Raw genomic sequence first — 26,229 nt, forward strand, 5'->3', positions numbered from 1 at the left:
CCCGCCCCCCGTTCATGTTCAATGCTGGATTACGTTGGAAACACGCTCACGATCAGTACTTGGAATGGCGATCAGATAATTGGATTATTCTTTTTGCAGTACATCATAGACAAGGTAAGGACTTCACTATATGTTATCAATCTTGCGTTGATCCGATAATTCTTTCCCCGCGATCCGAGCGTGTGTCTGTAATGTACTGTGTAGCGTATTCCGTTTGTGGCGATCGAAGCATAGAACCCCCCCCCCCCACCCTTTCATTCATGCATGATGAAACATAATACTGATAATCTAGCGTTGATTTCAGATTGATTATTGATCCAGGTGAGAAATGGCACGATTTATAATGAAATGCAGTAAAACGCTGTTTGCCGTCGTTTCCTGGGATTACACAGAATCACTCTAAAACTATACTCATATTCACCATGGTATAAAGCGGAAATGTATGGATGAAAAGATTATCTGTTTTTTGCATGTTGACCGGAAGAAACTCACTGACAATCGACTGTTATTAGATCCATAGCTATACAATTTTATATAGTTTTAGCACTGCCAACACTGGCATTTATCCCCATTGAACAAAGCGCTGGCACACAACGGCCATACGCCCCCCCGCCGACCTCTGGCACCCAATGAGTTAATAATAAACAGGTTCAAACAACATCAAACAAGAGGAACATAAGACGAACAAACAACAAAACACAGAGCACATATTAAAGTCATTGCGTGAAAGATCTGTTATACTATTATTAGTGGAAACATGAACAAGTAATCTCAAGGTGAGAGGACAGCGCAGTTTTAAACAGTTGAGAGGAGGTTATAGAGTGAATATGAGCTGGGAGATTGTTCCAGTCAGATGGACCTTTGAACCTGAATGATTTTTTGCCAACTGAGGTGGTTACATTTGTCGGAACTTTAAAAAAAATCTGTGCACAGTGTCTCATTTGATGTCTAGAGGTGAAAGAGTCCATATACTGTTTGAGATATTGTGGATAATTGAAGTGAATATAAATGAACTGTAACCAGTGCTGCTGTCATCTTACTGTGGTAGATGGCAAATTAAGGTTTTCATACATGGTGCAGTGGTGAGTCAAATATGGACAGCCAAGAGCAAATCTGCATAAACGGTTGAATAATGTGTTTAGTGGAAGAAGGTTGGTTTTAGATGCAGTTTGGTAAACTAATTCAGCGTAATCCATGATGGGTAAAATTAGTTGATGAAACAGTTTCTTTCTGACAGGGAGTGTGAAACATTTTCTATTGCGGTAGAGAACACCAGCAATAAAGTTGACTTTTTTATATTTTTTGGATCTTTTCCCCCCTCCTTTTTCCTCCGTTTTTCTCCTATCCCAATGTTAGTCGTTATGCCAATTCCCAATCCCCTTCCTGGTCGCTGCGCACCTACCCCCTACAGTCGGTCTGGGAGAGTGGAGGCTATCACATGCTTCCTCCGACACATGTGTAGCCAATCAACCGCTTCTTTTCACCTGGCAGTGCGGACTCTCACTGAGAGGGTGTAACGTGTGGAAGGATCACACTACCCCCCTTAGATCCTTTCCTTGCTGATCAGGCGCCCCGACCGAACTGTAGGAGTCGCTGTTTTACAACAACCAGGACCCACCCACCGGCTTTCCCACCCTCTAACACTGCCAATTGTGTTAGTACGACGGCCGGCCAAGCCGGAAGCAATGCAGAGAGCTGGGCTCGATACCAGTATATCCTGCGTTGGTGGCGAGCGCTTTGCCCACTGCGCCACCCAGCCGCCCTAAAGTTGACTTTTCTAACGATATTATCTATATGACATTTGTATGAGAGTTCTGAATCAAGCCATAGACCAAGGTATTTAATGATCAACTCTATGCAGTTGTGTACTGTCCAGACAAGTGATATTAAATGGTTGATTAATGGTTTTGGATGCAAGATTATGGATAGTCCCAAAGTGCATAGTATTCGTTTTAGTTTTGTTGATAAGTAGTTTATTAGCCGAGAGCCATGATTCTAGATGAATGAAATTTGATTGCAGTGTTGACTGAATTTGAGGTAAGGTAGTTTGAGATGTATATATCACTGTGTCGTCGGCATAGAGTTGAGCATTACAACCTGTGAAAATTGAGGGGAGATCATTAATAAATATAGAGAACAAGAGCGGGCCTAAGGTTGAGCCTTGAGGCACCCCACATTCCTGCACTGCCAATTCAGATCTACCATCCTGTATACTGTATACAGTGTATAGCAACACACTGTTTTCTGTTGTACAGATATGAATTAAACCAGAGTAGGGTATTGCGTGAGAGGCCAATAGTGAACAGTTTGTCTAATAGGAGATAATGGTTGACCAAATCAAAGGCTTTTGTTAAATCAATAAATATTGCACCAGTGAGATTACCATTCCCAGATGAAGAAAATATATCATTAGTGAGTTTTAATAAAGTAGTAGTTGTGGAATGATTCGAGCGAAAACCAGATTGTGAAGGTAATAAAATATTGTTGTTGCTGAGGTAATTAGACAGTTGTTTATAAATTAACTTTTCAAAGACTTTTGTTATGGAACAGATAATTGCTATTGGTCTCTAGTTATTGGGATCTAGTACATTGCCCGCTTTGTGGAGAAGAGTTATTTTTTAGTTCTTCCAGATGGATGGTATTTCATGTGATAATAAATACAGATTATAGAGATCACAGAGGAGGTACATCAAAATGTGTGGAGCAAGTTTGAGAAATTTGCTTTCTAAACCATCTAGGCCAGGGCCACTACTAGGGATGGGTACCGAATTCGGTTCTTTTGAGGTACCGAACCAAAACACGTCGGTACTACCGAGTATCGATTCAAGTGAGATACAAAAAAATAAAAAATAAATAAATGTTTTTTTTTTTTTTTTTTTTTTTTTTTTTTTTTTTTTACCTTTTTTCTTTTCATGTCAACGTTCACACACACAATATATGCTTACCTAGGATTTGACTTGATTCAACAACAAAGCAGTTGGAGCAATGGCAAGCCGAAAACGGTCGAAATTGTAGTTATTTGAAGTTAGGATATTTTTTTTCACGACTGAGGTAGGTAAATAATTTTTTTTAGACTAAAGTACCGAAAAAAGGTACCGTTGGGTACCGGTATCGATTCACAGGTACCGGTACCGTATCGGTTTAAATGTGAAAGGTACCCATCCCTAGCCACTACACACTTTGAGGTCTTTTATGGCATTCAAAACATCAATAGGTGAGATTTTCGTGAACGAGAAGGTGCTGTTGCAAGGAGGTGCATTGTTACAGATGGCATAAGGATCCGGTGCTGTGGGAGTACAAACTGAAGAGAAGTGTTGGTTAAAGGCTTGAGCTATAAGAAGAGGATTATGCAATATTGTGTTATTAACTTTTACTTGATTGCAATGAGTATTTTTATCAGATGAATTAGTTATAGTTTTAATTTGTTTCCAAAATGGTTTAGTATTTTTCAAATCAGAGTTGAGAGATTCTTTATAATAATTAGATTTTGCATTCCGAGTCAATATTTTACTTGTATTTCTAAGCTGTCTGTTTCCCAGTTTGCAGAATCCTTAGTCATACGATATGTGGCCCATGCCTTATCTCTCTGCCTGAAGGTACTGATGAGGTCAGAAGTTATCCATGGAAGGTGACTACCCTTGACCTTGATAGTTGAATAGTTTTGTTTGTCGATAATTCTGGTTAGTCCGAGTGAAGGAATTCCCAAGCTTCATGAACATTTGAGATGATTTGATATCGTTCCCAGTTAACTGAAATTAAATCATTAATTAATTCATCAACATTGATTTTTCTATATTGCCTAATTTTTTTGAATTTTGGGGGAAGTTTGGGTAATTTGATTTTCCAAATGCAACACCATGCGGTGGTCACTAAAGCAATCTGCCGAAATACCTGAATCAATAATATGGTTAGGGTGTGAGACCAAGATCCAATCGAGCAGAGATTGGCAAGTGGGTGTGACCCGAGTGGGCTCACTTATTAGCTGGGTTTGATTCAAGTTCCCAATAATGTTTTTAGCATTTTTGTTAGGCTTTATCCAACCAGCAACGGTTAAAATCTCCTAAAATTACAAGTTCATTTTTGTCATGAATAGAATTTATGGTGGAAACTAAACAGTTGAATGAATAAACAGGAGCTGAAGGGTGTCTATAGATGTTACCAATTGTTATATATTTGTTCTCGTGTAGGATTACCTTCACAAAAATGCCCTCGAAATGAACAGGGACAATTAATTCAGCAGCAAGATCTGATGACACATAAGTGACTACACCACCACATCTCGTACCTCTATCAGTTCTATATATGACATAATTAGTGAGCTTGATTTCGTTGTTGGATATCTTGTTATTAAGACAGGTTTCAGAAAGTGTAATTACATTGGGTTTGTGCTGTTCCACCCACGGCCGCAATAAGTATATTTTGTGTTTGAGACTCCTTATGTTCAAGTGTATAATTTTAAGTTCTTTTGTATTATCCATCTTGATCTTTAGTAATTAGGAGAATACCATCAATGACCCAATAAAACAGCATAGATCCAAGAACAATAGAGAGTTGAGCAAGCATAATGAACATGTCAGGACATAACAAGACAAGACATAACAAGACAAGACATAACAAAACAACAGCCAACACAGAACCACCCAGCCCATTTAACCTTAACCCCATAGGCCCAAGGATTTGGGTGAGTAGCCTAATGATAACCACAACTCCCTAGCCAAAAGATGAGAATTAGTGCCGTCAGGCGATTACAAATATTATATTACAGGATTTGTAATTAATTAATCTAATTAATCACATTTTAACCGCATAACCATTTTAGGCCTGATATTTTATATTCTATAATCATATTTCAAATTGCATGTGTCCGGATGGCAGAATTCAGTACTGTATCTACAAAACCTTCTGTTTAATCATCTTCCCTTTATTCATTTGCTGGTCTGGTCAATTTTAGCATGGTGTTATTCACAGTCAAAAAAAAGAATTGAATTGATATTCTCATTTGGTTCATTACAATTTACTCAAGCCTACTAACAGACGCAGTATTTCTGACACTGGGAATATATTCCCTGAGATCCATAGATGTCCCCAGAATCGGACTCCAAGAACATGCAAATGGACAATAAAAAAAAAAAAAAAAAAAAGGCTGAAAATGTTTATTCTACGTTTTAACACATCCGGTGCCGTTAACGTAGAACTACGTTTCTGTCGCCCGATCGTTGAGTACCGGAAATGTAGATCTACGTTTTTCTCACTATTTCTTTTATTCGCTATTGCCATTAATAATTCAGCGGGGCACCTTGTGCATGCTGTACTGAATGTGTCTGAGCTGGCAGACGGTCTTATACCGCCCTCTAACGCCTTCGGCCAGTAATGCACCCCGTTAGAAACGGGTTGGTTTCTTTTCTCTACCGAGCTGCGGCATGGGGGCGGGTCCTAAACACTCCGGCAAAACACACGCTTGTAGGGATGGTTTTGACTACTGATCCCGTCCGCCTGTTGAAGTGCAATGCCCAACAACGTCAGAGACAGGATCGCTGTGGATAACTGGAATGGCGATCAGATATTTGGATTCTTTTTTCTGCATTACATCAGAGACCAGGTAAGGACATTATATATGAAAGCTTGCGTTGATCTGATATATCTTTTTAATTTTTTCTTTTTTTTACTTACATTTTTTATTTTTTTATTTTTTTATTTACAAACAACATCATCAGTGAATATTAACATTAGATCAGTTGGTCTTCCAGGTACAAAATACAAAGACAGAATTTACAATACCATTAAACAGACAGAAACAATAAAGAAAGAATTATAATATCAAAAAGAAAACTGAAATAAAAGTCAGGGGGTGACATGGGTTCATTGGTCATTTCTATCTTTACATTGTTTATTTACATTTCAATTTATTTTCTTGTTTCCTTTTCATCCTTCTGTGATGTCGTTCCTTTTCTTCCTATATTCCTCCCACTTTTCCCATTTTGACTCAAATTTCTCCTCTTGCAGCCTCAGCATGTGTGATTCTCTCCATTTCCTGTATCCCCTCTATTATCTCTGTCCATTGTTCCTTCGTCGGTGCTTCTACCCTGCACCACAGCTTAGTCAATGCTTTCTTGGCTGCTACTACTAGTATCTTAATCAAATATTTGTCTTCTCCCTGAATGTCTTTCTGTGACAAGTTCCCTAAGTATAGTACTAGACCTGTCTGGGGTATTTCATATCCTACTATTTCATTTATTATCTCTCCTATCTCTTCCCAATAGTTTCTTATTTTCTGACAACCCCAGAATATGTGTGTATGGTTCGCTAATTCTTGTCCACATTTTCTCCAACATGGTTTCTGTGCTGGTGTGTACTTGCCCTGTATTTCTGGTGTTATAAATAATCTAATTATGTTTTTCCACCCAAACTCCCTCCATATCCTTGATCCTGTGGTTGATTGTTGTATCTTACATGTGTTATACCATTCCTCCTCTGTTATCTCTATTTCTAACTCTTTCTCCCACTTTTCTTTTATATACAAGGTTGTAATTTCCTTACTGTCCATTATTGCCTGATATATAACCCTCCCCTTCCTTCCTTCATATGATTTTACCATTATCTTAATTACCCCATTCTGTTCTTTGTCTCTGTCTTGTTTTATTTATTTGTTATAGTAATCTCTAATCTGTAAATATCTAAAGTGGTCTCTATTCTCTAGTCCGAATCTGTCTTTCAATTTTTGTAGAGTCTGCATCTCCCCTCCTTCTATCATTGTACATATTGCTGTTATCTGTCTATCCCATTCCCTGAATTGTTTTTTTGGTATTAATATAGGTAAAGACTGAAATAAGTATAATAACCTTGGTAATATCTTCATCTTAATGATTTCGATCCTTGAGCTGAAATCTAGGGGCATTACTGTCCATCTTTCTAGGTCTCTCTTGATTTTCTGATTAATCTGTGTATTAGGGCTGACCCCTATTAATCGATTAGTCGACTAATCGGTCGAAAGGGGCCGTAGTCGACTGGCCAACCTCTTAGTCGAATATAATAAAAAAATAAATAAAAAATATTAATTTATTTTTTATTTATTTTTTTTATCATTCTTTCCAAAAGAAAATAGGCCTAGAATCGTGGCTAACGCTAATGGCACGCATACCAGAGGCTAACTGCCTATGAAAACAGGCACAGAGGCACTGAAAGAGGATTTCACCCATCTAATGAACATACTAGACTAGACAAATATCAAGATGTATCCATCAGTGGACCAATTGCATGCTTTTGCAGAGGACAAGAAGTCTTCAGTCGACTCCTTCAGACATTAAGCACCCCCCCACAGCCCAAATGAAAAAAAAATTAAAACTTTAAAAATATTATACTTTTTTTTTTTTTTTTTTTTTAAGTCGACCAATAGTCGACTAACGGCAAATTTTGGCCAATCCTAGTCGACCATCCAAATCCTTAGTCGGGGACAGCCCTACTGTGTATAGTTTGCCTCGTATAACCCCTCTACCCCTCTTGTAATGTTCACCCCTAGGTACTTGATCCTGTCCATGTCCCATTTAATTTTGTATTTGATCTCTATCGTTGGAGTGTAGTTCAGTGCTAAAGTCTGTGTCTTCGTCACGTTGAGTCTATACTAGGGCTGACCCCTATAAGTCGATTAGTCTACTAATCGGTCGAAAGGAGCCGTAGTCGACTGGCCAACCTCTTAGTCGAATATATAAAAAGAATTATAATAATAAATAAATTATAATATATATATATATATTTTTTGTATCATTATTTCCAAAAGGAAGGAGGCCTAGAAGCATGGCTAACGCTAATGGCACGCATACCAGAGGCTAACTGCCTACGAAAACAGGCACAGAGGCACTGAAAGAGGATTTCACCCATCTAATGAACACACTAGACTAGACAAGATGTATCCATCAGTGGACCAATTGCATGCTTTTGCAGAGGACAAGAAGCCTTCAGTCGACTCCTTCAGATATTAAGCACCCCCCACAGCTCAAATGGAATGATAAAAAAAAATAAAAAAAATAAAAAAATTGAAATTTATAAATATTATATATATATATTTTTTTTTAGTCGACCAATAGTCGACTAACGGCAAATTTTGGCCAATCATAGTCGACCATCCAAATCCTTAGTCGGGGACAGCCCTAGTCTATACCCTGAGTAATATCCATATTCTGTCAGTAAATCCATCAGTGTCGGAAAGCTTATGTCTGGTTGTCTGCGAACAGTCCCAATTTATGTTCTGTTCCCCTTATCTCCACCCCTTTGATGTCTTTTGTCTGTCTAATTAGTTGAGCCAGTGGTTCGATGAATACATCGAAGAGCGTCGGCGAAAGACAACAACCCTATCTGGTAGCTCTCTCGAGTTTAATCCGGTCCGTCAGACTACCATTTACCTTAATCCTTGCCGTCGGTTCTTGATATAATTGTTTTCATAGCGTTTTTGTCTAATCCAAATTTCTCCAATACTTTATATAGAAATATCCAGCTTACACTGTCGAATGCTTTTTCTGCATCTAGGCTAACTAATACTGCACTTCCTCCTTCCTTTTGTATCTCCTCTACCACCTGCACTGTCTTCCTTATATTATCCTGTGTCTGTCTTCCTTTGATGAATCCGGTCTGGTCTTCGTCTATAATATCTGTCCTAAATGTCTCAAATCTTTTGGATATTATTGATGTATATACATCTTGTAATCTACATTAAGTATGGACACAGGTCTGAAACTGCTACATAGTTCTCTATCTTTCCCTTCTTTTGGAATTGTAGTAATTATGGCTTCTTTCCATGAAGGTGGCATTGTGCCTTCTTTCATCGTGTGTCTGAATGCTGCTTCTAATATGGGGCTCAGTTCCTGTCTAAATGTTTTGTAGAATTCAGAGGGGAATCCGTCGCTACCCGGTGACTTACTGCTCTTTGCTTTTCTGATCGTATTCCCCACTTCTTGTTCTGTAATCTCTGCGTTTAATATTTTGTTCTGTTCCTTCCCTATCGATGGTAGATCTAATTTTCCTAAACATTTCTCGATCTCCTCTTCTCCTGCCGCTATCGGTTGTGTGTATAGTTTCCTATAATATTCTTCAAATGTCTTCTCTATTTCAGCTGGTTCTCTTAGTATTTTGTTTGTGTTCGTGTCCCTTATTGTGTGTATTGTGTTCAGTTTTTGGTGTGTCCTGATTCGTCTAGCTAAAAGTCTGGTCGCTCTCGGTCCTCCTTCATAGTATGTCTGTTTCATGTATCTAGCTTTCTTCTCTATTTCTGTCAGCAGTTCTTTGTTCATCTTTCCTCTAACTTCCTTTACCTCTCTAAGTGTCTTTTGGTTCATTGAGCTTTGGTGTTCTTTCTCTAATTCTTTCAGTTTCTTTATCAAGTTCTGGTATGTCTCTATTCTGGCCTTCTTGAGTAATGCCGTCTTTGCTATAAATTTTCCACGTATTACTACCTTTAGTGCATTCCATAAAATGTTTGGGTCTACCTCTCCATTATCATTTTCTTCTCTGTATCTAATTATGTCTCCTTTTACTTCATTAACCAAACCTTTGTTATTTAATAGTCCTACATTCAGTCTCCAAACGATTTCTCCGCCTACTTTTAAGATTCACTGTCAGATATATTGCGCTATGGTCTGATATGTCCGTCACCCCTATCCTGCAGTCTTCTACCCTGTATCTGTCCCCTGTTGTCATGAGAAAATAGTCTATCCTTGGATATGTTGTGTGTGGATGCGAATAATGTGTGTATTCTCTATCTAGTGTGTGCATTTCTCTCCATATATCCATGATTCCTAATTCTGCCATTTGTATATTCATATATTTGCTAATGTTTGTCCTCCATTTCTTTGTGCTTGTCGTGTCTATGTCATAGTTCAGTACTACATTAAAATCACCTGTACAGATTAGGACCCCTTCCCCTTCCATCGCTATGATATCAAAGATTGTTTCAAATTGATATTTCTCACTTTTTGGTGGAGCATACACATTCACTAGTGTTACCATTTGACCTTCCATTTTCCCCTTGACCATTACATACCTCCCCTCTTTATCCCTTATTTCCCTCATCATTTCAAACTTCACTGTTTTTAATTAGTATAGCTACTCCTCTTCTAAGGTTCTGTTTAAAAGAACTATAAAACAGATTCTCATACCCGAATCTCTTCAGCTTTTCATGTTCTTGTGATATTAGATGTGTTTCTTGTAAGAAGATAACCTGCGCCTCTTCTTTCTTAAGTTTCGTCATCACCTTACTACTTTTGATCGGACTATTCATACCATTAACATTCAACAACATAATTTGTATACCCCGTTCTACCCATGTCACATAAAATAATATTTGTGGTTGTAGCCACTGCTATCCCTGTCTGATTTACATACATATAACCATAATAAACTTGAATGCCCACGACGACAAATATCGTTTTATTTTTTTATTAGCGATCTGAATTCATATTTCATCAACCGAGTCTCCCGTTGGTACACCAGCCCCTACAGGAGCTCAGATTGGAAAAAAGCATCCCCTATCGTCTATCCCTGTGTAACTGCTGATCTAAGGTAAGGAGTCTATGTTACCAGTCTTGGGGTAATTGGATCTGTATTTGCGGAGATATCGGCGTGTCCCATATGTGTGATATGGCTGTTTGGCTGTGATCGCTGATGAGGAAATAAGAGAATCGATTTTTCAGCTCGCGTCTATAGCGTGCATACGTACACATATACTATCGATAATCTAGCGTTTATTTGAAAACTATTCATAAATAGGCCGAAAAATGACAACGTTTTTGTGTATTCTAGAATATTCCAACTGTGTCCCCTCTCGTCTCCTCTCTGTTCCCCTTCCCCTTTTCGTCTTTCTTCTCAGTTGATCCGCTTTGAATCGGTTCAGATTTCTTTCACCTTCCCGTCCTCCTCTCCTCTTCCTCATCCCTCGACCCTGGTCCATCTTCTCGCCTTCTCCAACCTCTGCATCAGCGTCGGTCTCTCTTCTTCTCCTCCCGGCACCTTCCATCCTCTCCGGTTCATGTCCCTCGTCGCTTCCCGCACGTCGTTGTACACCTTTATGCCTTCTTTCCAATGGACCTTCAGCAAGTCTTTTTTATCTGAACATAGCTCCGACGTTTTACAGCCACCTCTGTTGAATAGTCATGGTCGAAGGTTATTCTCTGCCCCTCCACCTCCATCTTCGTCTGCCAGGCTGCTCTGAGAATGTTTTCTTTGACTTCGAATTTCAAGAAATTAACTAACTGCTCTCGGTGGTCTGTTTATCTGTGGCTTCGGTGCTAGGGTCCTGTGTGCCCTTTGAATCCCTATCTCGTCGAGGTCTGACATTTCCAATTCTCCTCGAATTAGGTTGTCTACATATTTGGTCATCGAGTCTCCTTCTATCCCTTCTCTCAGTCCCCATATTCGTATATTATTTCTCCTCGACCTCCCCTCCAAGTCCGTTAGCTTTTCTCTCAACATGTTTTGTTGTTCGAGCGTCGCCGTTAGAATTTCTTGTATTTCTGTATTCCATTCCTCTGTTTCAGCTGTCCTGTCTTCTAGCATCCTTATGTCTTTCTATTGTTCCTGTAGTTTTCCATCAATTGTCTCGAGTCTCTTATTTATTTCTTCTCTGAGCTCGTCCTGACCCTTATTTAATTCTTCCCTGAGTCTGTCGATGTTGTTCTGGATGTCCTGCGTGTTAGCTTGGTTAGCTATTGCGCTAGCTTGCATGCTAGTCTGTATGCTAGCTTGTAGCTCCGCTACCCAGGTGGGCATCTCTGCTCTGTCGCCCTGCGTTATGCTAGCTTGAATTACCTCCTGCGTCACCTCCTCGTGTCCATAACTTTCCTCCGGTGTTTGTACTTCTTCTGGGATGGCTTTTCTCTCGCTTTTTCTCGTGTTCATCCTTCCCTTTCTCTTATATCCTTGAATTGTCACTTTTTATTTAGTTTTAGATTTTTTTCCGATATTCTTTGACCGGGAGCTCTTTTCTATGGCCGCTTACCCGAACATCTCAAACCGGAACCTGATATTTATTTCTACCTCAATCGACGCTGTCTCTGTGTCTGTATGTGCGGCTGTTTGCCGTTGGGTTGCAGGGTGGGGGGGGGGGGGGGGGGGGGGGGGGGGGCGGTCTTCTGGTCGCCGGTCTAAGCAACATTGCATGCATGCACAAGGAAGGATAATAATTATGATCTAGCGTTGATTTCCGGAAGATCCGATAATCAGGCGAAAAATGACAACGTGTTTATTAGGGCTGACCTAAAAAAAATTTTTGGAATTCGAAGCTTCAGGGCCGAGATTCGATTTTAATTCGAAGCTTCGAAATTAATAAAAATTTATTCTTTTTTTTTATTATTATTATTATTATTATTATTATTATTATTATTATTATTATTATTATTATTATTATTATTATTATTATTATTATTATTATTTGTTAATGTTGTGGGACTTGTACAGCACTTTGTGTGTAAAGTTTAAACCTTTTTAAATCTTAGACAAACTAAACACTTTGCTTCCATGAAATATTGTAAGCCGTCATTTGAGGCTTTATAAAAGCAGCACAATGAACACAAATCTGTCAGTGCCGAGTCCAACCTCATCATTTTTTTTTTTTTTTTTTTTTTTTTTAAATCTTTTCCCCCCTCCTTTTTCCTCCGATTTTCTCCCATCCCAATGTTTAGTCGTTATGCCAATTCCCAATCCCCTTCCTGGTCGCTGCGCACTTACCCCCCACAGTCGGTCTGGGAGAGTGGAGGCTATCACGTGCTTCCTCCGACACACGTCTAGCCAATCAACCGCTTCTTTTCACCTGGCAGCGCGGACTCTCACTGAGAGGGTGTAACGTGTGGAAGGATCACACTACCCCCCTTAGATCCTATCCGCGCTGAGCAGGCGCCCCGACCGAACTGTAGGAGTCGCTGTTTACAACGACCCGGACCCACCCCGCCAGCTTTCCCACCCTCTAATACTGCCAATTGTATTAGTGTGAACGGCCAGCCAAGCTGGTGACACGCCGGGAGCTGGATTCGAACAGGCAAATCCAGCGTCTCCGGCGTTGGTGACGAACGCAATCTCCGCTACACCACCTGACCGCCTAGTCCGACCTCATCTTAAACAAACAGCATTGCTTGTTGTAATTAACAAAGAGAGGCAGAGTTGATTTAGCAAAAAAAAAAAAAGACATATATATATATATATATATATATATATATATTTTTTTTACATAATCGAATTTTATTTTCATATTCGAATCCCATGCCCATCGAACGAAGCTTTGAAGTATTTAAGACAGCCCTAGTGTTTATTGAATTACACAAAAACTCAGTTTTCGCATCTTTTCCCTGGAATGACTCAGAAGCACCCAAACTATATTCATATTCAAAACGGTATAAAAACGGAAATGTACGGATGAAAAAATAATCTGTTTTTTGCACGTTGACCAGAAGCAAGTCACTGAGACTCGACGGCATTATTAGACCCATAGCTATACTATAAAATATAGGTTTAGCTCTACAAACTACGTTTACATGGGTTTAATGGACGGCAAGGAAGGGGTCACTTCCCGGAAGCGGTGTGGCACTCAATGTGTTAATGAATGAATGAGATAAAAAAAAAATAAAAAAAAATGTTAATACATTTTGAGTTAATTTTCATAATGCAATAATTTGCTGTGTAATTAATTAATCTAATTAACGCGATAAACTGACAGCTCTAATGAGAATATAGATGAGGGGGAGAGAGAGAGAGAGAGCTAATGGATAATGATATCAGTGCATACAGAAATACATAAGTACTGTATATATACACATATTCACATAGGTACACACACATACATATATACACACACAGACAAGCACGTGCACATACGCACACAGAAACATGCAACATGCATATATACACATACATACACACGCAACATGCACACAACATGCATACCTACATACAAACATGCACACCTACATGTATACATACCTACGTGCATACATACAGTGCAAAAATCATATGCAATCTAAATGAAAGAAAAGGAAAATAATATAATAAAATAATATTAGTAATAGAAATAATAATATATGAGAAGAAACATTGAATAGATTTTTTTTTATAAATATGGGTTTTCCACCAAATTGTTCAATAAACGACTGAAAATGTCTTGGCAGTATCTCTACACCTTTACCATCATTGAGAATGCAAGGATCTATGAATATGCAAACTGGCAACAAGCACCCATTGATATTTACCAGGAATTCCAATTAGATCAGATTATATTCTTTCAAGATGTCTTTAATTTTTTTTATCCACTTTTTTCTCCTCTTTCTATTTTTCTCCCATCCCAATTTCGCTGTGCCAATTCTCCCCTCCCCTGTCTTGAACGTTGCTCGCATATGCCCCCCCACTGGCCGGTTGTAGGGAGGATAGAAGCCTTGCATCACGTGTCCCCTCCGATACACGAGGAGGCAGCCTGTCACATCTTTTCCCCTTCCAGCATGGACTCTCAGTGGCGAGGTGTAACGCATGGGAGGCTCACACTACCCCCACCATTTCCTGTCTCTTCTGTGCAGGCGTCCCCCAACCGACCTGTAGGAGTCGCTGTCCACAACGTCCAGATTACCACCCATCGACTTCCACCTGCTAACTCTGCCAATTGAGTTAGTATGACGGCCGGCCCAAGCCGGAGGCAACGCCGACAGCCGGATTCGAACCCGGTGTCTCTTGCGTTGGTGACGAGCGCAATGTCCGCTGCACCACCCAGCCGCACCTTTCAAGACATGTCTATACCTACTCAGCGTTCTGTAAATGCTGAAGCGAAAGGTGTTTACCACGTATTGGACCATGATATGATGGTAAACATCTGTTAGTGACATCACGCATTCAGGGAAGTACAGAGAAGCTCTCCCCTCTCTAGGGGAAGAATGTGAAAATGTGCTCTGGTGACAAGTTCTGCACAAATAACAATCTGTGTAGTCAAAGGCATGCCTCCAAGAAGAGTTAACTATAAAAAATATGCTTTGTTTAGAGCAGAGGGGATCTTTTAATTTTTTTGTAACGTTTTTATTGCTTTTACTTTTGGTACGTGACATTTCAGTGTTCATGTTATGAGATTGCTTGCTATTAGTAATACAAATATTAAGTATATATCATAATAATAAATGAAATCAGTAGCATAAGGGACATACTAATAAGGACATAATGACAAGGAAGATTGTTCATGCGACCAATTATAAATTGAGTTACAATCTACCGCTAACATTAATATTACAGGCTTATCAGTCAATGTGATGGAAGTCCAGAAAAGGTCTCATACTGGTGTCTTAATCTTGTTTCTGTTATTCATCCTGTTATTCATTCATTTTATTTATTTTTTCTTTTTTTATCCACTTTTTCTCCCATTTTCTATATTTTCTCCCATCCCAATTTCGTATCATCCAATTCAACCCTCCCCTGTCACGAACGCTGTTTCTTGCCTCCCACAAGCCGGCTGCAATGTGGACTAAGTCATACATAGCACAAGTCCCCTCCAGTACTTGAGGTAACAGCAGTCGCATCTTTTCACCTGCATAACTCGATCTCTCAGTGGCGAGGAGTAACGCGTGGGAGGCTCACGCTGCCCCCGACACTTCCTGATTCTACTGCGCAGGCGCACCAACCGACCTGTAGGAGTCGCTGTCCACAACGCCCGATCCCCACCCATCAGTTTCCCACCCCCTAATACGGCCAATGTGTATTAGTACGGACGACCAGCTAAACTGAAAGCAAATGTGGAGCGCTGGGCTCGAACAGGCAAGCCCAGCGTCTCCAGATTTTGTGGTGAGCGCCTTGCCCACTACGCCACGTAGTCGCCCTCATCCTGTTATTCATAAACTCATATGAAGCTGTTCTTGTCACAGTGTTGACCCATTATTTTACTTCTGGAGATTTGGGTGTTTTCCAGTGTCTTAAGTATTGTCCAAGCAGCCACTGTTGTACTTACCATGATTACCGAAGATTCTCCATTTGATATGTATATATTTGACTTCTGTCCCCTAGAAGGCATACACTTGGAGTTTCAAGTTTCAAGTTCTCAAGTTTCAAGTTTCTTTATTAGTTGTCATACAGAAGTACAGAATACTTTTATACAAAATGCTTCTTTCTGTTACGCTCCAGAGACTGTGCTAGACAAAAATAGATAAGTATAAAATAAAATAAGTATAGCAAGTAAAAAATTTAAGTCACGTACGTAGACACAAGTGTTCAGTATGTACATACGGTATGTACAATGTTCAATGCAGAGTAGAAGTAACTGAGTTACCATACAATATACTATATACTAATATACAATATACTATATAGTGCAAAGCAGAAATGGGATGAGGTACAATTTAGGTACAATTTACAGTAAGGTGTAATGAGGTATGGGTTGTAGTGCAAATTCTTTACCAATAAATATAAAGTGTGTTTAGGTGTTCTAAAGTGTGTAAAGTGGGTGCTGCAGTGAGTTGTTTGTTTAAAGTGAGTGTGTGCGTGTGGATGTGTGTGCTGTGAGTGCATTTGATGGTTGTTACATAGTGTTATTGTTCGTTGAGCATCCTGATGGCCTGGGGATAGAAGCTTCTTCTGAGTCTTTCTGTGCTTGCCATGAGACTTCGGTATCGCTTGCCTGACCGCAGCAGTTAAAAGAGGCAGTTGTTTGGGTGGCTGGAGTCTTTGATAATTCTCTTAGCCTTACCCATGCATGCTTGTTGTAAATGTTCTGGAGGTATTTTCCTTCCCACCCAGTTGCCCAAATATTCCAGAATTGTTCTCCAAAAGGGTTCAATAATTTGGCATTCCCAAATGCAATGTAATAAAGCGCCTATTTCTTTCTTACATTTCCACCACAAATAGTTATTTATTAAACCTATTCTATTGCGTCTTAGTGGTGTCCAATAGTATAATAGTGTATTATTTTATACATTCGCTTCCCTTATGTATTTCCCATTGTCTAATACTATTTTCAACCAATCCACTTCCTCCCTTATACATCCCAAGTCTGTCTCCCTCTATATTTTTAGGTTCTTAGTCATTACTGAGAAGTAGATTGGTTATTTTGTAAAATACAGAAGCTCGATGGCACTCCTCAGGTAGTCTGTACTCTGTGATGTGGTTTCCATCTTTGTATTGTACACAGCTTTATTTTCGGCATTGGGTGCCTGATGTGCATGCGCTGTGATCACAGTGCAGACGCATCATGCAGCTAAAGCCGTTTTGAGCAGTGTTGACCAGTTTATAAAAATTATTTAAAATGTTTATTAGCAACACCAAGCTTTCAAACCATTGCGTTTCTCTGTCCAAGACCCTCGTGCAACTGTGAGTACCTTTGAAATTTCTCTGTGATACTTGTACAACGAGCGTTTCGCGGAGGACCAGTTCTTCAGAGTTAATTATGGGATTTTCCTATGGAGGAGCAAGGGACTGTGGATTCACTCGTCCAAACCCTGTTTCCTACTAAATTGCCCTTTTAATCCCTTTGAAAAGTTTTTTTCTTTTTATCCGTCTTCAGGCATCCTCCTTCAGTCTTCACCTATGGTTTTATTGTTGTATTTCCCATTCAACGTCAGGAGATTTGCCCATTTAATATTACAGGGTGGAAGGGAATCCCAATCTGAGCATGACATACACTACAGTAAGAGCAAAATGGCAGCCATGTGAATATGGTCAATCATGTAGCACAACTCTATTGTGGTACAGGGTTAACACAAATAAATGAATGCTCAGAACAGGCTTGCATACGTTACTTTGAAGGTTCTAAATTAACTGACTACACTGATGCTAGGATTCTCTTAACACCTTTTCACCTCCCACACGCATGGCTCAGAATGAACCCATCTGTTTCTCCATTCCCAGAGTGAGAGCAGCCTCGACAGAGCCGGCTAAGCCCTATTTCATCTTTTCTTCTCCCTCCTCTCTCCTGGAACACACCGTTTGCTTTCTTTAGTTCCCTTATCTATCTAAATCTCCACTCCTCTGTCTCTCCCTCCTCTTACACCCGTTATATCCATCCCTCTTATCCAATCTCTTTGTCTTCATCGTTTCTTCTCTCTCTCGCTCGCTCGCTCTCTCTCTCTCTCTCTCTGCTCCCTCCCCTCCATGTCTCCTTCCCCCCTCATTCCAACCTCATTTTTAAAAGCCACATGCTCCCCAGCCCGTCTGGCTCAGTAGCACCCTGCCAATGAAGGCCTTTTTATTGGGCTGAGATTGAGTGCAGCCAAGCGGGGCCTGGCCAGGGCTGAGGCTGGGGCCAGCCACACATCCCCCCTATTACCACACAGCCCACTCCACATGCCTGCTCTGGCTTGGCCCCGCCGCCCAGAAGGAGATTGCTTGTCTCTGCTGCCCCTAATTGCCGACAGCAGCTGAAAAGGGCCAGAGAGAAAGAGCTTATAGAGAGCGAAAGAGAGAGAAGGAGCAGTGTTGGCTTGTTGAGCAGTTACTCTACGAGCTTTAAACTCAACAGATCTTGGTTCGCGCTGTCGAAGCTCAACACTGCATTATTTGGGTTTTCTTGTCAAGGATGGTGCTTTCCCTAATTACTGGTCTTAACTCACAGCATTTTAACCTGTTCTAAGAAAGAGCAGTGCAGTATAGGGCAGCATGGTGGCACAGTGGTTAGCGCTGTTGCCTCACAGCAAGAAGGTCCTGGGTTCGAACCCAACTGTTTCCGTGGGTTACCTCCAGGCACTCTGGTTTCCTCCTACACCATAAAAGACATGCATGCCATTGCAGGGTACTATTTCGACCAAGGGACTGCCATCAGAACTGGAGTTTGTCCCCAGGTGCCCCAGACTGTGGCTGCCCACTGCTCCTAAATAGTTAGTTAAATGCAGAGGACAGATTCCTGATATAGGTACAAATTTACTTGATAATAAAGATATTCTAATTCCAATAGAGGAGAAGTCTAAACGATATTAGTTTCAAGCTAAGTACCAACCTCAGCACAGAGTGCTTTATTATAAGGATGTGTGGTGAGACCAACGGGGCCATTGTGCCCTCTCCCTGCCCTCTGAGCCAGTATTATTCCTGTCAGCCAGAGGCTTCCCCCCTGTAGGCTGTCCCCCTGCATTCCTCCAATGAACTTGTGAATTTCATATTATTACAGTGGGTTATTGTTGCAGCCCCTCTGGCAGTATCCCAGCACATTGAAAAGAATGGGTCGTTTATTGAGTTGGCAGAGTGTCTGATGCAAATGGTGAAGCTGTACTCGCCTCCCTCTCCCTTCCCCTCTCTCTCTCTCTCTCTCTCTCTCTCTCTCTCTCTCTCTCTCTCTCTCTCTCTCTCTCTCTCACTCTCTCACTCTCTCACTCTCTCTCACTCTCTCTCTCTCTCTCTCTCTTTCCTTTATAGGGGTTTGTGTTTTCATTCAGTGGGGCTTTTTTTGACATGCTTGAACCACAGTGAAGGTACATACTTGACTACCACATCACTGCTCGAGAGTTGATGATCTCCACACTGCTCCAGTATGTGTATCCAACAAAGTGTAGATGAGGACGAGTCTCCTGTGTCGCCAATTTTACTGGGTTCTTTTTGGGGCTATTTTATGTGTATGGCTTCTATTTACAAGCTTGAGTGAGTAGACACAGGGTAATGAATTCTGTTTTAATCTCATCTCCCGGTCTCTTCACAGTTTGAAAGGATAGGATAGGGCCTAAAGCTTCCCATCATCCTTTTCACTTGAAAGATTGTTGTGAGATCCACAGCAAAACAATGATCCTCTCTGTGTGGCTCCTCAGACTATGCAAGGCAGATTGGAAGTGAAACAACTACCAATAGGAAGACTAATCTCACTGACAATTATTCTTAAAGGAAAACTCCAACATTTTGGGAAATTAGCTTATTTGCCATCTACCCTGGAGTTAGACAAGCAGATACATACCTTTTTTCTTCTCTGTGCATGCAGTAGGAGTAGGAAGACGCACACCGTTAGCCTAGCTTAGCGTCAGTCACTGGAAGTAAATTCCTCCATTAGCCTAGTTCCCAACGTCTTCCTACTCCTACTGCATGCACAGAGAAGAAAAATGTATGCATCTTCTTGTCTAACTCCAAGGTAGATGGCAAATAAGCAAATTTCCCAAAATGTTGGAGTTTTCCTTTAAAGGATATTATGAACATACATAAAAGACTAGTTTATGTATTAGAGAGGGAAGAAAAATAATAACTGTTTTATTTTGTGTCATTTGCCATGGAAATGTAGTGCTTTGTTCTGGCAACTATGGGCGGAATCCACAAAGAATGGATTGCACGAAGCTAATCGCACCCGCGGATTCTGCTCCGTCTTTGCGAGCTATCCACTAAAGGACATTGTGTGGATGATACCAGTGTTGACACGCCCATTATTTTTCCTGATCTGCTCGAGGGAGTCGCGGAGCATTCTGCACTCCTAACAGCAGTGCTGTTGGCAGATATCAGTCCGGATTTCATTGTTTTCCGCAGGACCATTATGCATATTCTTAAATTGACTGGCGCGTTGCACCGAATACCACGGTACTCTGTTGCGTGTGACGTTTTCCCAGAGAAGACTGCTTTGTGAGCGGCTCTTCTATGCTCACACACAAACAGAGGAGGAAGCGGACAGATCGGACCAGCATTGATTATGCTCACAATATGCCAAAGCGAAAATGTACATTACAGATGAATTGCAGAGAAAATTCCCAACTTACCGTCCCGGTCGAGACAAATGGGAGGCGGAGTGCAACGTGTGCTAAACTTGACCATATGTTTCTGTGTCTAATAAAGGTGCTGGAGATCTGGGTGGCTACGTGGCGTAGTGGGCAAGGCGCTCGCCACGAATACTGGAGACGCTGGGCTCGCCTGTTCGAGCCCAGCGCTCCACATTGCTTTCAGTTTAGCTGGTCGTCCGTACTAATACACATTGGCCGTATTAGGGGGTGGGAAACTGATGGGTGGGGATCGGGCGTTGTGGACAGCGACTCCTACAGGTCGGTTGGTGCGCCTGCGCAGTAGAATCAGGAAGTGTCGGGGGCAGCGTGAGCCTCCCACGCGTTACTCCTCGCCACTGAGAGATCGAGCTGCGCAGGTGAAAAGATGCGACTGCTGTTACCTCAAGTACCGGAGGGGACTTGTGCTATGTATGACTTAGTCCACATTGCAGCCGGCTTGTGGGAGGCAAGAAACAGCGTTCGTGACAGGGGAGGGTTGAATTGGATGATACGAAATTGGGATGGGAGAAAAAATTTAAAATGGGAGAAAAAGTGGATACAAAAAAAAAGGTGCTGGAGATCTCAAAGCTCATGGACACAGAAAAGCATTAAACATTAAAGCTGTGCGAGGTGAGAGTTTGATGGCAAAGTTGACTGAATTGATTGAAGTATGCAACTATACAGAGAGAAAAAGAAAATAATTTAAAACTATTTTGATGCCTCAAAATTATGTTTTGATTTATGATGATATAAGATGCTTATGATACAATCATTCTAAGGATTACGTGTGTAATAAATTCGTTTTGTACACTAATTGCAAGTTATGCATATATTTGTGAGGTTACTGTTTTATAATTGACATTACATTGAAAAGATACAAAGATATATTTTTGAAAGCTGGATTTTCTAATACAGAAGAGGTATTATTTAGAACATTAATTCATATTTTCTTTGTATTTATTTTGTCCAGTAAGACTTGAAAATAGCTTTATTAAGTTGTAAAGCCATGGCCTATATTCGATTTCATAATTATATTCTATTGTGCTTAACTTAGTTCATATTTCATTTGATATTACACCACCCCTTTATTGTGATTATAACCTAAGCCTGTATGATAATAAATAATAATATAATAATAATATATAATAATAATATATAATAATAAATTGACATTCCCTAATAGATAGTGTGTACGTAAATGGAAATGTATGTGTCTGATAAAGAGATAGGTATATACGTGGATGAAAAGGTATGGGTCTGATATGGATATATTATTAGAATATTGTATAATTGGTTGATATGAATATAGATAATGTATGTAAAAGCTAAATAGTATATTATGCTGTATTGTATTTTGAATTGATTAGGAGTATGTATTGTTGTATTGTATTATGAATTTGATTAGGAGTATTTATTGTTGTTTTAATTGTCTGTATGCCATGTGAATGTTGTGAGTGCAAAAGTCTGCACTGTATTTTACGTGTTATGGACCCCAGGAAGAATGTGCTGTGGCTAATGGGGATCCAAATCAACTTAAACTTAAACCACAATTATCTGGCACACTTTTTGGGGACTGTAAAGCATTGCCCCACCAGTGCGATTGAGGCATCTAAAGCGCATCTTTAGTAAGCCAAATGTGCGCTCGATCACACCGCACGTTCTGATGTGAGCCCGGTTGTATGCTGCATTGCTGCCTCTCCCACGTTCGTTGGGTTACGCACAGGAGTCATCAGCCATGGCTGGAGTTGGTATCTGCCGTCACCTATGATACAAAAGCGCATACTTTTTCCTACATTTGCAATGAATATTACAGCACAAACGTTTTCTGAAAAATACTTTCTAACCCAGTAACCAGGTATTGCCATCCATGGCCTGCATCGTTTGGTATAGACTGCTGTTCCGAAAGATGTAGCTGTCGTGCACTGACCCAGGGAACTTGGCAACCACATTAGTAATTAAATTACTGGTGTTGCACACCACCTGGATATTGATGAAATAGGTGTTTCGAAAAACGTGCTCATTTTCGACGGGTGGTACAATTGCAATGCGAGTGCAGTCAATTGCGCCCACGACATTGGGGAAGCCGACAGTGTTAAAAAAAGACAGCTTCATCACTTATAATTGTACTCTATTCTATTGTACTATAATATCGTCACCCTCTTAAAATAATGGCCTAAGTAATTTTTTTTTTTTTTTTTTGCCTAACTCATATCTTCATGATGCTGGCCACCCTCTGGTACAATCACCTACATCCTTAATTGAAAGGATCATGCTGTTTCTACCCTGGAAGAATATTGCCTATGTCAAGAGTGTGACTTAGGCAGTTTTATCTTTTGCCTAAGTCACAAGACATGCGACTTAGGCAATTTTACAACTTTTCAAGATGGCAGATGCTTCGAGAAGCAAGAAAAGCTACAGTCTGGATGAAGTAATTTCCATGATTCAGGGCGTGTCCCCTATTGGTAAGTGATAAGGTTTACTATAATATAGGCCAGGCTATACATGTTGTGTAGTTATTTAGTCTTTTACTGTCACAAATTATAGTTTAATTACAAACACAAAATAGTGAATGAATCCAAGCAGAAACGTCTCAAATGAATGCCATACAAGGGCAAAGGTGGCAACAAAATACCTGCGAAGGCTAAGGGTCCTCCCTGCAATTCAAAGTTCTGTCAACGAGTCAAGACTCGAGACTGCCAATCCATTACAGAAGAACAGAGGCAGTGGATATTTCAGAATGTTTGGTCGATGAACACCTGGGAAGAATGTCGATTATACATCAAAACTTTGGTCACAAAGGTCGCCATAAAGCAAAGGAAAGTTGCTGAAGAATCCAGGCGCAATGTGTCATTGTCCTACCAACTTAAACTTCAGGATGGAATGAGTCATAAAGTGTGCCAGGCACTTTTTTCTTCTACACTTGGTCTCCATGAAAGAGCCATTAGACACTGGCTGAATGAAGACACCATCGACCATGACAGACAAGCAGCAGCCCCGCCAACTAAATCTGGACCTAAGAGTGGCAAGCATGCAAAGCTGGAAACTGACGTCACAGATTTCCTTAAGGACTGGTTGAAGGACCTACCCACTGTTGATTTGCATTACTGCAGAAGCACAGCGACCTACAAAGACAAGAAGTTCCTTCACCCAGGCACAACCATCTCCCAACTACATCGGGAATATCAACAAGCAGCTGCAACTGCTGGAGTGAAGGCCGTTGGGATACGGCATTTTACAGATGTGTTCCATGAAGGGAAGTATTCCGTATTCATTCCTCGAAAAGTTCAGTGTGATGTTTGTGTTTCATTCAAGCATGGTAATATCAGTAAGGCCAAATATGATGCACATGTGATGGCAAAAGATGAAGCAAGACAAGATAAATCCCACAACAAGGATTCTGCAAACAATGAGAAGTCCGTTTGGACAATGGACTTGCAAGCCGTGCTGCTGTGTCCAAAAACCCAAGCCAGCTGCCTGTATTACAAAACAAAACTGCAGGTCCATAACTTTACCCTCTATGACTTGAAAACAAAGGAAGGGTACTGCTACATGTGGGACGAGACTCAGGGCGATCTCAGTAGCGAAGTATTCGCACACCTTCAATATCGCCATTTTGAAGGTTTGATCAAAGATCATCCAGAAATCAAGGAGATAGTAGTGTGGAGCGATGGTTGTGGTTATCAGAACCGCAATGCAAATGTGGCGAATGCATTTTCTGAGCTTGCCAGGAAATATGGGGTACTAATAACACAGAAGTACCTTGTTGCTGGACACATACAAATAGAGTGTGACAGCATGCATAGTACCATTGAACGTAAAATTATTACGGATATCATCACCCCGAGAGACTACGTGATCATACTCCAGACTGCAAGAATCAGACCATCACCCTACCATGTGAAGGTGGTCAAGCATGATGAAATCCTGAAATTGAATGGCTCTTACATCCTCAGCATCAGACCAGGCAAAAAAGCTGGAGATCCGACTGTACATAATTTGCGGGCTCTTCTGTTTAGCAGTGATGGCAAGGTCCATTACAAGCTATCCTTCTCGGAGAACTCATGGGAAGCACTGCCACAGAGGGTCCAGGTGCCAAACAAGCTTATGACATGGATTAGAATGTTTCCACATGCTCTGCTAATCACAGAGAGGAAGTTTCAGGACCTTCAGTCCATGAAACATGTCATGCCCACCGAGTGTCATCACTTCTTTGATAATTTGCCACATAAATAGGCATCAATCAATAGCTCTGCAAAGAAGAGCTGAAGGGAGAAGTGAGGAGAGGAACATGCCTCCCAGTGTTTGATTTCCCTGCCATTTGTTTGATTTTGAGTGATTTAACTACAATAAAAACCCAGTAAAGAAGAGCTGGGGGGAGAAGTGAGGAGAGGAACATGCCTCCTCAGTGTTTGATTCACCTGGCATGTTTGATTTAGCCAAGAGTGATGTAGGAGCCAAAGCTATATATTTAGGTTATTGTATTATATGAATGTTTATTTTTATAACCTTACATTGAAATGGCATTGGAATAGTTATTGGATTTAGATAAAGTCATTGAACCGTCTTATTTGTCATAATAGACAATTCTAGAACATTTGTGATGCCACAGTATGATGTCTGACCGAACGTTCTAGAACATTTGTGATGTCACAGTATGATGTCATGATCGAACGTCCTGGAACATTGGTGATGTCACCGTATGATGTCATAACCGAACATTCTAGAACATTTATGTCTCTATAGTCCACAATTCTCTCAGAACAGGCAGTGTGTAGCTTGAAACAGGACTGAACAGGACTGAACAGATAGACTAAACAACATAGACTGAAGCCTGCATTTCTCAACCAAGGTGCCAAGCCTACCGCTTTGCTGTGGAAATAGCCGGCAAGTTGATTTACGGCTTTCCAGTGTGGAGGAATTTTCATGTGTCGAGTCGGCTGTGATTTTGGAGACTGGGAAAATACAGTTTTCTTACCTTGTAGTAGTAACGTAAATATTTAGGAAAATATCTGTAACCACTTCTGTAAAGAAAGACTTCGCTGTGGAAGAGAAATAAACCATTTGGATATCTTTGTTTTACACTGGAGCGGCTGTGGACAGTATTTTTCTTTATCAACGAACGTACTACTCACGAGTAAGCAACTTTAACCAGTAGAGTGGAACGTCGGTCCTCATAAGTGATTTGAGTTGTAACTTGAGTTTGCTTTATTGAATTAAAGGGCCAACCACGGCCAAACTGCCCTCTGTCTCCTGAGTCTCTGTGTGCCCTGCTAGTGTGGCTTATCCTTCCCCATTGTCTGTCAAAGAAATGGGAATAAAAGAAGTGACACGTTTTGCCCAAGTCACTTACTCAAGAAGTAATTTGGCCTAAGTCAGGTTTAAAATGGCTCAAGTCACAACGGCATGTTCGTAAATTGGCCTAAGTCATTTATTCCTTTTATGTTACATAATTGATAGACATCGTTATTTTTATGTTAATTGTCTTCTATTGTCATAACATTTTTGTGTGAAATTAGTAATAAATATGATATATTCTATATATGGTTCAGTTTATTATGTTTCCTGAAAAATTAGA

General features: G+C 40.5%; 1 protein-coding gene across 1 annotated transcript in view; it reads left to right on the forward strand.

The window, feature by feature from the left end:
* trip4 (thyroid hormone receptor interactor 4) overlaps nt 1-26,229 on the forward strand; it is a 246,266-nt gene that overhangs the window by 67,675 nt on the left and 152,362 nt on the right. The window lies entirely within an intron of this gene.

Source organism: Notolepis coatsorum, assembly GCF_963971535.1.
Source record: "Notolepis coatsorum genome assembly, chromosome: 20".
Classification (NCBI taxonomy): domain Eukaryota; kingdom Metazoa; phylum Chordata; class Actinopteri; order Aulopiformes; family Paralepididae; genus Notolepis; species Notolepis coatsorum.